This window comes from Balaenoptera borealis, assembly GCF_965194805.1.
Source record: "Balaenoptera borealis genome assembly, chromosome: 17".
Classification (NCBI taxonomy): domain Eukaryota; kingdom Metazoa; phylum Chordata; class Mammalia; order Artiodactyla; family Balaenopteridae; genus Balaenoptera; species Balaenoptera borealis.
This window is the reverse complement of record NC_138876.1, coordinates 17,723,780-17,736,110: the sequence shown is the minus strand read 5'-3', so window position 1 is coordinate 17,736,110 and position 12,331 is coordinate 17,723,780.

The window sequence follows — 12,331 nt, the reverse complement described above, 5'->3', positions numbered from 1 at the left end:
ACTGAGAGTTGGGAACAATGAGAGAGATGAAGTAAAAAATAAGTCATTGCTGATTCGTAACCTAGATAACCTATCCAACAATGACTACTTGAATATGTTAAAACTGTTCCATTACAGAAACAATTTATTTAAATTTATTTTGTTATAAGAAACCATTCTGAGTTCCATGTCATTAATTCATTCATTCATTCATGTAACAAATTTTTATTGATAGGTGCCTACTTTGTAACAAGAACTATGCTAATGTTGATTAATGCAGGCATAATCCTTGCCCTCTGGGACCTTGGTGTCTGTTAGAGAAATTTACTCAAATTGCAAAATTAATGGAGGGCAGAAGACTTCGTCCTTCTCTATGACTTCTGAAAGAGTAGTCCCTTATATCTCCAGTTTTGAAAGCTCTTTGCAAAAATTTAGTTGTCCCTCTACACAAGATTTTGTTTTTTCGAAGAACTTTATTTCTTCTTCTGTGTGATAATTAATGAAAGCATGAATCACCTAGTAAAGTATTCTGTAATAATAGTGGAACATTAAAATATGAAAGTATTAGAATACACCTTTCCAAAGGAAAGGCTTGTGGAACCCTTGCTTACTAGGTATCTTCTTTTGTAATGACATAGAAAGAACTCCAACAATAACAATCAAGTCAAGAGGAAGCAAAGCAGTAAACTGAAGGACAAGTTCAGGAGCAGGTGATGAGTAGAATGCAGAGCTTAGAAAGGCAAAGAGAGAAGTTGAAGGAGCAGGGTCTTCTGTAATTTATAGTTTTAATCACAGGCATTTCTACCCAGTATCACTTTCTAAGCCTTCATCCCGTGGATGCATCCAACCATCTACATGATTCTTCTCTTAGAATCAAAAGACTTCTAGAGCATGCAGGAATCATAGAGGTCTCCCCAATGTCTGTCTATCAAGGACAGTTTACTGACCAAAATAGGAAGTGAAGACAAAGGACATAGTTTTTTCTTATAAATCTTAATATTTCATATTTCTCTTTTGCATTTTAACTCTATGTATATAATGGATTAAGTGTCTATTTTTTATTTGATGAAGATTTTGGCATTTGTAAATTATTATCTGAAAGAGCACCAGGGGATGTCTGGTTTCTTTCCTTCAGTAATTTCGTCTGCTTCCGTTTGACAGAGGCATATTTATCTCAGGTTTCTGCTTCTTGCCCTCTGCAATGAATGACATTTCTTTCAGACATTTCCATTTCCAGATGTGATATTAGGTAGCTTCATAACATAGAGAAAAATAAAGAAAGGAAAACCTTACGTAAGAGTGTTCTTTTAAACAAATACCTTTCTTAGTGATAATTTTGGAAAAACAGCTCCCACGGTCTTTTTCATATGTACACACACACACACACACATACACACACACTTTTAATTTATAGGATGGTTTAAATTACAAGTGCAGATAGCCTCTAGTGAATCTTTTTGACATAACACATCATGGGCTAAGAAGTGGCTGGTGGATCTCTGCTTTCAGTGTTATGTAAAAGGAAGAGATATAAATGTTTTCATCACTCAGTAGGTATCATTTTTTTAAGAATATACTTGTCCCTGAGTCTTGGAAGTATTTTTTCATCAGCCTTAGTCATGCTCAACAAGTCAGGGGCAAATATATGAAATAATCCCCAACTTCTGTTTGTATTGCTCATAAGACATAAATTTCTATTTTGGGACAATATATTTTGCATGTCAAGTATTTCCTTCCTTCTTCTTCCAGCTCTTTCTTCAATGAAAATAATTTCACTCCACAGGGCAGTGACTAAGAAAACTACACATGGCATGAAATGACTGTATATGGTGTAGAATGCTGAATTTTCATTAAATTATTGAAATATGAGTTACCATAGCTTCTCTTGAAGCAAAGTGTGCAACACCCATGTAGGAAGAGTTTGAGGAAAAATAAGTCTCTGGTCAAATAAATTTGGAAAAATCTGTGTATTTTCTTAGAGAATAGGGTGCTAAGATTTAGCAAATAAAAATACAGAACAGCTGGTTAAGTTTAAATTTCAGATAAACAACAAATACTTTTTAGTAAAAGTATAGCCCGTGCAATATTTGGGACATGCTTATACTAAAAAGTTAGTTTTTAACTGAAATTCAAATTTAACTGGGCGTTTTGTAGTTTTGTCTGGCAACTCTATTAAAAAGTCACAAGTTAGCATTTTAATTGCTTTTTTTGTTTTAAACCCAATTTACTATTGAGGAATTGGTAAGATTTCTGAGAAAACATAATAAAGAAAGAAACACGGACAGAGAAACAATGGACACTTCTGTTTGGCGTGACCCCACAATAAATATGAGGTAAAGTTGAGGGAAAGAAGAGTAGGTAGTGGATATCTGTTGTTTTTAACTGACCAAGATCTGTACCTCTTTTATGTCATAATATCCACAGTATTTCTTTGGGGAACCATCCCTCTCTCCCTCTCAGCCCTTCTGAAAGGAGTGTGGCTGATCTAATCCTAGTCTCATAAATTGGGCAAGTGATTTAAGCCTGACCAGCCAATGTATTTCTTCCTCTTGGCAACAGTGATGGATTAAGGAAAAGACTACCAGCCTTGGACTTCGGTAGGCATTAGTTTAAAAGAGGCGCCACTTCCCCTGGGGTTACTATAGGATGGGATCTGAGGCCAGAGGTGCTGGCAGCCATTCCTTTTTTTCTCTTTTGGAGAGTCTTCCTGCCAAAAAGCCAGCAGAGGAGAAGCTGAGCCAAAGGAAGGAGCAGGAGAGAATCCAGTGACATCACTGAAACACTTGGAGCTCAAGTGGCTGAGGCCAACATTGAAGTTAATAAATTAACCCCTTCCTCCCTTTCTTCCTTTTTTTCTCCCTCCCTCCCTTCCTCCCTTCCTCCCTCCCTTCCTTCCTTCCTTCCTTTTTTTTTTTTTTTTTCCCTAAGCCACTTAAATTAGGTTATCACTTGCAACCTAAAGACTCCTAACTTCCACATAAAAATAGTTTAGATTTGGGTTATTGAAGGTATTTCATTTCAGATGAAGGCTTTAGGATTTTAGTCTGTCCTCAGTCATTGAATATTTCTGAGCAAGGGAGAAATGGGATTAGAGACTTGACCTAGGAAGGCTAACATGAGGAAGGGTTAACGAGAAGAGGGTATATATAAGAAGGGAGAGTATCAACGAGGGATGGGACATTAGTCTGGGATATTGGACATAGCATGGTTACAAGAGAGACTACAAAAAGTGAATTAAGATGAGATAGCTGATTAAATGATGGCAAGCGGGAGGGACATTTTATTATTTAATATACAGTGTTCTCTAAACTTGTAGGGTGGTACAACTTATCATCAGGGTAGGTCTTGAATTGGCTCCCCTAGAGGTAAAAAGAACAGTTTTTAAAACTACAGTCTAGAGGACTTAAAGGGGCAGAATAGACCACTTGTTGAAATTTACTGGAGCTTTGTCGTTCTATTATTTGATTATGATAAGATTATGATAGCTATTGCCAGAAGCTGAGAGACTTCCTCTTTGGACTTAGGTCCTATTTATGTTGCTGAATAAACATCCATTTTTAAAAGCACAGCCATTAATAATTTGTCCATTTGTACATTTATTTTCTCAAACCACCATGTTTTCCCAGGCTATGGGTTAACATGTATGACAGTCACTGTTAAGCTTTTAATGGCCATTTATTTATTTCTGCAATATGTTCATTTGAATGTTTTCATTGAACATCCAGACATTTATTAGTCACTTGTTTACCATTACACAAATTGATGGAACTGTTAAATGCACCATCTTGGTGAGCTGTCAGAGAAGAGTTATAGTGCGGAGAAGCATATTGTTTGGAATTTGTTAGAAGCTCATCCCAATACTATTAATTCTGTTTATTAGAGAACTGAGACAATTTAAGTAATCTCACACAGACATAAATATCTGACTTGAAAAAACATACTTTCCTTTAAATTGAGAAGCTATCACTTGGAGAGAAATACAGGCGAGGAGGGAGAAGGTTGCTTATTATAGGAACCCATTTAGAAAATGAACGAATAGCTACATAACTGAGAGTTTAATAACATATAAGACCCTAGGAGTAATATTCAGTCTTGGGTACATGTTTCAGAATGATCAGTGAAAGGTCTTTCTGATAATTCAGTAATAATTCTTTCTTGGTTGGGTTCTTGGAGGCCCTTTATACAGAAAATTCTTTCTTAGCATTGCAGTAAGTTTTTGAACTAAGTTTCCCTGATATCCCTGCTTATTAAAATATGGTCTTCTGGAAGCAAGCAAAAGAAATAGAACTATAAACTTCTTAAGTGAGTCAGATTTGTATTTTGATCCTGTCTCTGACTCTTCCTTGCTGTGCAACGTTAGATAAGTGCTTTGAACTCTTTGAGGCTCAAAAGCCTCATCTACATGATAGGGACAGTAATAGTCACTACATAAGGTAATCAGAAAAACTGATATAATGCATGTAAGTTGTTTGGAAGAAAGCCTACCACAGTAAGGACTTGCAGAATATGGGGTGTTAGCATCATTATTATTGTCATTATTTCTCTTTAACATCTTATCAGAGTGATGCCTTTGGGTTAGTGATCTGTGAACCCCTTCGACTGATTTAATGCCTGATACCTACATAGCATCAAAAGAACTTTCTCTAGCCCAGGGTTAGGGCATGATGACAATTTAACTGAATTTCTGCTTTTGCTCAAGAGTTAAGTTAAACCTCCTGTTCTTAATTTAAATCCTAATGTGGACTTTCTCTGCTGAGATTCTGGTTACTGTGTTTTAAGGCAGCATCTACAGAAAGCCATAGTATTTAAATGGGGGTATCCCTGCCTGCCCACTCAGGGCCTCTAGGTTGATTCTGGAATGTTAGTAAACTTGCCTTCTTGGTTGAACTCCAGGCACAGCTGAGCAAGGACTCAGAATCGCTGCTTCCTGCATGTTCTTCCCTCCCACTGCCCTTCCATTCACTCAAGACCAACCCCCTGCTCTCTTTGCTAAAGAGAGAGCTATTGAGTCCTACTTCAAGAATGAGCCAACACCTTTTGATTAGGACAGAGCATCAGAGTATTCTAAGATGATGATGAGGAATGGAAATAAAAGAGTGATAAAAACTAAGTGAATGGGATCATCCATTGAGGTTAACAGCTGCTAAAGTGGGACAAATGGCCTTTAATCAACATCTCAACACAATCAACTAAAACCTAGCATGGACTTCAAGATTCTTATACCAACAAGAAACCATGTGTTGCATGAAGAATACATCAGCCCTCAACTTTAATTGTGCATCAGGACTACCTGTGATTCTTTTGAAAAATATAACTGCCACCTCTAAAATCAATAGGTCTGGTAGGTTTGGGATGGGGCCTTAGAATTTGTTTGTGTTTTATTTTTAAATCTCCGCAGATCATTCTGGTGCAGAGCTAGGACTGAGAACTTAGTGAATGATGCGGAAGCTTGGGGGAGATGCTAACAGAGGGAGGCTAATTACCCCACAAGTTAGCCTACACTATTATAAAACAAAACTTAGAGGTGAGTAAGCTGATATACATCAGTATAGATCGTCTTCCAAGAACTCATAAGAAAATCGGAGTCCCTTTTGAAGGGTTTCACTAAAACATTTACTCCTGTCCTGCAAATAATGTGACCATTTTAAAACCATTTAAAATTACAGAGCCAAAATGACCTCCTGGCCCCTCATTACCTGGCTATTCTCCTCGTCAAGTCTGATAGCGAAAGGTATGGCTGGGAAAAGAGAGACAGTTCTATAGTAAAAGGATTTTTTGGTGACTCAAAGTATCTTTGTTCATCATAAGCAATCTCAGAATCGGCTGTAGGCAGTTTTTAGTAGGAATGTAATAATTGGACGAGAGTTCAAATACCATTTCTGAGTTTTCTCACCTGTAAGGATTAATAATAGTTACTTTTTAGGTATGCTTCAGGGATAAGAGATAAAGTCTGTTGAACATCTATTAATACAGAACTCTAATACCATCTGGGAGTCCTGAATATAGTTTGTTTTGTTTCCAATAGGGGATAACGACTCCTATTATCATTAATACTAGGTAAAAATACCAAGCATAGAGAGCCAGGAACTAGGAAAAGGTACTAGGTGTTGGCATTGTACTAGGTAAAAAAGTCTGGAAGGTAAGGTTCTAGGAAGCCACCTAAACCTGCCCCATGAAATCCTCTTCCATGGTAGAATGTTTTTTTTTTTTTTGGCTGCGTGGGGTCTGAGTTGTGGTACGTGGGATCTTCGTAGTGGCATGCAGGATCTTTCACTGTGGTGCGTGGGCTTCTCTCTAGTTGTGGAGTGTGGGTTTTTTTCTCCTCTCTAGTTGTGGCGTGCGGGCTCCAGGGCGCGTGGGCTCTGTAGTTTGTGGCACTCGGGCTTAGTTGCCCCGGGGGCATGTGTGCTCTTGGTTCCCGGACCAGGGATCGAACCCGCGTCCCCTGCTTTGGAAGACGGATTCTTTACCACTGGACCACCAGGGAAGTCCTGGTAGAATCTTTCTTAAGGAGGGCAAAGCAACATTCATTTTGACAACTATTAGCCTCAGTGAGTTTTTTTTTAACTTGGTCAGAAACTCTACACATATTGGAGATGTCACTTTTTAATGCCCTGACATTTATATCTCAGTTTTTCATTGCATATAATAAAATATCAACAGGGAAACAAAACAGTCATGTTTATGAAGACTCAGAAGCATTTTCCAATAGAATTGTCAAAGAAAACTTACCTTCTAGTCACGAGCTCAAAGCAAAATGAATCTGATACTCATGTGGATATTTATTCTATGTTTAACTTTGTGCTGCCCTATTTGGGGACAAATATTTACTCATAACCACATTAAATTGACCTTTTTACTTTTGTGTTTTATACAAAAAAGGTGCTACCTACCATGGATTTTGGTGACCAGCTGTCCCAGTTGCTCAGGACTAAGGAGGTTCGTGGGATGCTAGATTTATCAGACTTAAAATTAAGGACAATCTTGGACAAATCATGACACCCTACTTGGTTGGTCACCCTATTTGTCACCCAGCTTTTATTTTAAGTTCATGCACACAGCTTCTCCCATAGAATGTAATAGAACAGATAGACCCATAATTAAGAACTAATAACAATGTCTGGAGCTGCTGTCCACACTCTATCCTCACCCCCATCGGGTGCCGAAACTAAGATAGAAAGACAGAGAATGCAACCAAATGAAAAAAAAAAAAAAAAAGTAGGAAGCCTATATGTTATCACAATCATTTGTTCTTGAATATTCATAAAAATTGTTATACAATGCCCACATGTTCAAAAACACTACTGTGTGTGGAAGAACCTTGAAAACTATCAAGCCCATATAAACATTCTGTATTATCATGAATATCACTGAATAATAAAGGAACTTGTACACTGTGAACATTATAGTTTTATGTTATTTAGGAAGTATCTATAGAGAACTATAGGTTCACTGATTGTCCTGGTTCTAAATAGCACTACAGTTGTTATTTAACATTCGAAGTATATGTTGATGCCAAAATCATCTGTTTCCAATGTGACAGGGATCAATTGTTTAAGGAAAGTTGTACAACTGACTTTGCTATCAGTATCTACAAAGAAAAGAGAAAATTTTGCAGAAAGAAAAAACATAAGGGTTATTGAAGTGAATTTCCTTTTAATAGTTGAAGTGAAAGTGAAAAAGACATAACAAACCCCAGATGTTCCCAAAGCAGCAATGGGAGGGTTAATTTTATTATGGATTTCATAGCACTGGGAAGTGTCAATTGATTAAGAGAGCTTGCAGTTCTGAGTGTTTTAGCCAGCCACCCATCTGCTTCACAGAAGTTTGTTAACACAGCTGGAAAAGATGGAGTTGCCAAAGCTTTCTTAAGCCTTTCAAGTCTCATCTTTTTTTTTTTTTTTTTCCAGTAAAAGAGCTAAACAATTCGAATGCCTTCTCTAAGGAACTAAGTAAAGGAGAAAAAAAAGTATTATTTTTCTGTATTCCTTTGCCATGCCTGAATATTATCCATATCTGTGGCACTATTAAAGTACAGATACAATTGTAGTTTCAAGCAGTCCTAAATATACCTGTCAGTTGCTTATTTTTTTAATGAATTATCTTATGGTGTTCAAGAATACATCATCGCAATTTAGCCAGAGGTCATAATCCCCACTCAAAAGCTTTCTCTGTGATTGAATCTTCCCAGCCCCAGTCTCAGTTTCCAAATCAAATCTCTTGCACATTGATTCATCCTAAGCCACTCATAGTCCTAAAATGGTGATGATCAAGAAAACACACTCTGCCATGCCAAGTTCAAGGCTATATTCATTATCCTTTAAAATTCCAATTAAGAACTGCCATGCTCCCTGAACATTACTAAGAATGATGAAAAAAAAGCAGGGGGTGCTGACTGCTTGCCGAAAAGTTCCCGGGTTGTTTTTAAAACAGTTTGCCTGAACCAGGGAATCGGGCAGACAAGGGCTATCATTCATTGACTGTCCTTTAAAGCCAAGAATAGTGCAAGTTCTATGTTTGTATCTTCTTATTTAATTGTGTGTTCACGATTACATTTTAGCACAGCTGTTGCTTTATAAATGAAGAAACTGGAATTTAGAAAGTTCAGTAAATTGGCAAAAGTCACAGAGCTAATGAGTGCCAGTCAGGTCTAGAGCGTTGCAAAATCTATTTCCCAATATATCAACTTCTTGGCTGAAATTCAGGAGTTCCCACTTAGAAGGTTCTAAGGCCTTTTACATGGGATAAAGGGTATCAAACACAACTTCTCTCTTTTCAACTTTCAATAATTGTGGAATTGAAGTAAGCTTAAACTTTGTCTTTCAGTTTCTTCATAAGAAGAATTAGACTTACTAATAACTGTGTCTTTGATACTCAAATTTTTATTTCATTTATTTAAAAAGAATTAGTTATAGGCCTGTTAGGTGCCAGGCACTAAGTCCAACGCTGGAATATCAGAGCTTAGTGCAACTGATGTGACCTGTGCCCTCAGCAAACATAAATTTTAGTAAAACACTTCTCAAACTTTAGTGTCAATAAAAAATATCAGAGACTAACCTCGCATAATCATGATTCTGAAAGTCTGCATGATGTCCAGGAGTGTGCATTTTAATAAGTCTTCCAGGTGATCTTTATGCAGAGAGGGGTCCTCAGAGCAATCCTGGGAGAGATAAACTTTAAATAAAACCCAGATTACAATGTGTAATTACAAATTGTGTTAAGTACATTGGAGGAACAGAACAAGATAATATGAAAGAGAAGAAAATAGACATTGAACTTAGACCAGGGATCAGAGCAGGGAACTGATTGTCATCAGAGAGGGTTGGAATTAGCCAGGTGGGGTCAAAATCAGGGAAAGAATGTAAGCAGAACAGCCAAGGGTGATAAGATTATTGCAGATACTCTACAAAAATCTGGGTTGCTTCTCTGAAGATATAACTGCTCTCTCTGATATACGCAAAGAAATTAAGCTTTGCACAGTGAGGAAGCTGCCATTTCCACCAGTATCAGAATAACAAAGGATTAAGTTGTCCAACATACACCATAGACTAGGTATGTGCTTGCTTACATCCTTGAATGAGGCCACAGCTCTAGAATCTTACTTCAGGTTTTCCAGAAAATTTTGAATGATATCAAAAGGCAAGATCACTCACTGTAACCCACCAAACTCAATCCATTCTGATTCTTTTGATATGTTGGGGAACGTTCCTGATAACTACTTCCTGAGAGAGGAGTCTGACTGATCTCAAGTTTCTATTATAAAGCATCTAAGAGGCCATAAGCCAAATGCTTAAGCACCCAGGTGTGGGGTGAGCTCTTAGACTCTCAAACAAGTAAGATTGTGTGGACCTCATGAATATGATCATTTTGTGCAGCCTGGCGTGGCAGGGGGAGTTCTACGCTCTGTGGAAGACCCATCTCTACAATATAATCAGTTCCTCTGAGGCTCCAGCCGGGCTGTGTGACCACACAGTGGAGATGTTGTCAGAGGCCTCAGTTGGCTCACTATGCATGTGGGCTCTGCTCACCCCTAATATAGAGTTCATTGTATCATGATAGTACCATCCGGCTGAAAGCATCATTTGTACAGCAGAGAAATGATGGGCCTTCATAGATAAGCCTCCTCAGTAGGTTCAGGGCAGATTTTGAATTTAGACATGGGGGAGAAACAGGTAACCAGATTACAGGTCATTCAGTTCTTCCCCATGCCAAGAAAAAAAAAAATACAAAAAAAAGCAAATACATTATTTTCTTTTCTTCATTCTTTCCTTCCTTCTTTTTAGGCTTCACTTTAGGAAACTTTCCTTAAGACTAGAACACCTACTATGTGCTAGGTGTTCTGCTGGCCATGGGAAAGTGGAAATGTAGACTCCCAGCCCAAGTTACCCTCACAATCTAGTAGGTGAAACAGATGTTTAAACAATTAATTGCTTTAAAATCATTTAAATATAATAATAGAATTGTTATAGCTCAAATTTAAGAAGTATTTACTATGGGTCAAGCATTATTTACAATGTTTTACAAGAATTGACTTATTTAATGCTCATGTCGTCCTAAAAGTTCATCACTATGGATACCTCTATTTTGCAGAATAAGAAACGGAAGTATAACAGGGAAAGAAAATTGAGTACATATTGAAACCCAGACAGTTTGATTCTAGAGCCAGTATTTGATCCATTTTGGTGTCCTACTGATCAAATATAAACAGAATATAGAGGGAACACTGAGGAGGAAGTTATTCATGCTGCGGGGGTCAGTGAAGGCTTCAAAGAGTAGGTTCAGATCATCTGAGCATTGAGGTTGTGGTGGGGAAATACAGGATGGTGTCACAAAGATTAATAAGTTACCCTTCTTGAGTTTAAAAAACTTATAATAGAGTGAGGGAGACAAACTTCAAAAAAAGAAAACTATATTATGTGTGTTCAAGGCCTCAGAACAGAAGACACTGTAGAAAGACATTTCCTCCCAGGACCTCCTTTAATTATGGAGGAAAATCTTTAAGCCCCCGCTCCTCCCCATCTGCTTTCCACCCTCCATGTCCCCACCCCTCGCCCCTGCCCCACGCTTTCCCCTTAGTTTTTATCAACCAGGGTTGTCCACATGGCAGTCACCAAACTGATCACTGATTTAATCAATTAGATTACCCATGATTGAATTAGAATGATCATGATTCAATTCAACTCCTGAGAAAGTGATACAACTCACCTCTCTGAGTGCCAGGGAGAATAGCTATGTGATCAGTATTGGCTATCTGCCAGCAGGGAAGAAGACAGGGTGTAAATCTATTTGGTAACCAATGGTTCTGTCACACTGAAACTCTGATATGGGTAAAACAGTCTTGTAAAGAGGTGTATGACCTATTGTAAAAATGGGTACTGATGCTGAAAATCACTGGGAAACTCCTGCACGGTTTTGAGAGTTTTATTTACTATATAGTTCACAGGATAAAAGGATGAATGAAAGGGAATTGCTAAGTGAAGGGGGCAATAATTATAAAAATGACAATAAAATATATACGCTAATATTTATATAGTGCTGATCTTGTGCCACACTTAAAGCTTTATATAGGTCACACAGGACTTCCCTGGTAGTCCAGTGGTTAAGTCTCCACTCTTCCAATGCAGGGAGTGTGGGTTCGATCCCTGGTCAGGGAACTAAGATGCCACATGCTGCATGGTGCAGCCAAAAATCGAAAAAAACAAACAAAAAAATACATGTATACACACATATACATTCTGTGTGTGTGTGTAGTATTTATAATATATGTGTTACTTTAGTTAATCCATGCCATTCCTATGAGCTGGGTAATATTATTATCCCACTCTACAGATCAGCAGACCTAAGCACAATGAGATTAAACTGGCCCAAAGTCACACTGCATGCAAGAAGTAGCACCTATATTAGAACAGTTGGCCATTATGCTACATGATACCACTGAGAATCATGCCAATGCCTATTTTTATTTTTTTAATTAAAAAAAAATAATATCCAGGTTTTATTTTATTTTTCTTTTTTGGCCATGCTGTGTGGCATGTGGGATCTTAGTTCCCCAACCAGGGGTGGAATCTGTGCCCCCTGCAGTGGAAACGGGGAGTCCCAACCACTGGACCACCTGGGAATTCCCCCACTGCCTATTTTTAAACAATATATAAAGAGCCAAAGACTCCAGTCATTTAATAAATAAAGCTAAATTCATTCTATTTTTAGTCAAATTCCATTTACATACTCTTACAAAGTTTGCCAAGCAGATTTGCTGAAAAAAGAAAGATATGTAAAGATTTTGTCTAAAATAAGGTTGAACACCAAGTCTAGGGGACTACATTTCAGAGCTTATTCATTCCTTGATAGTTCT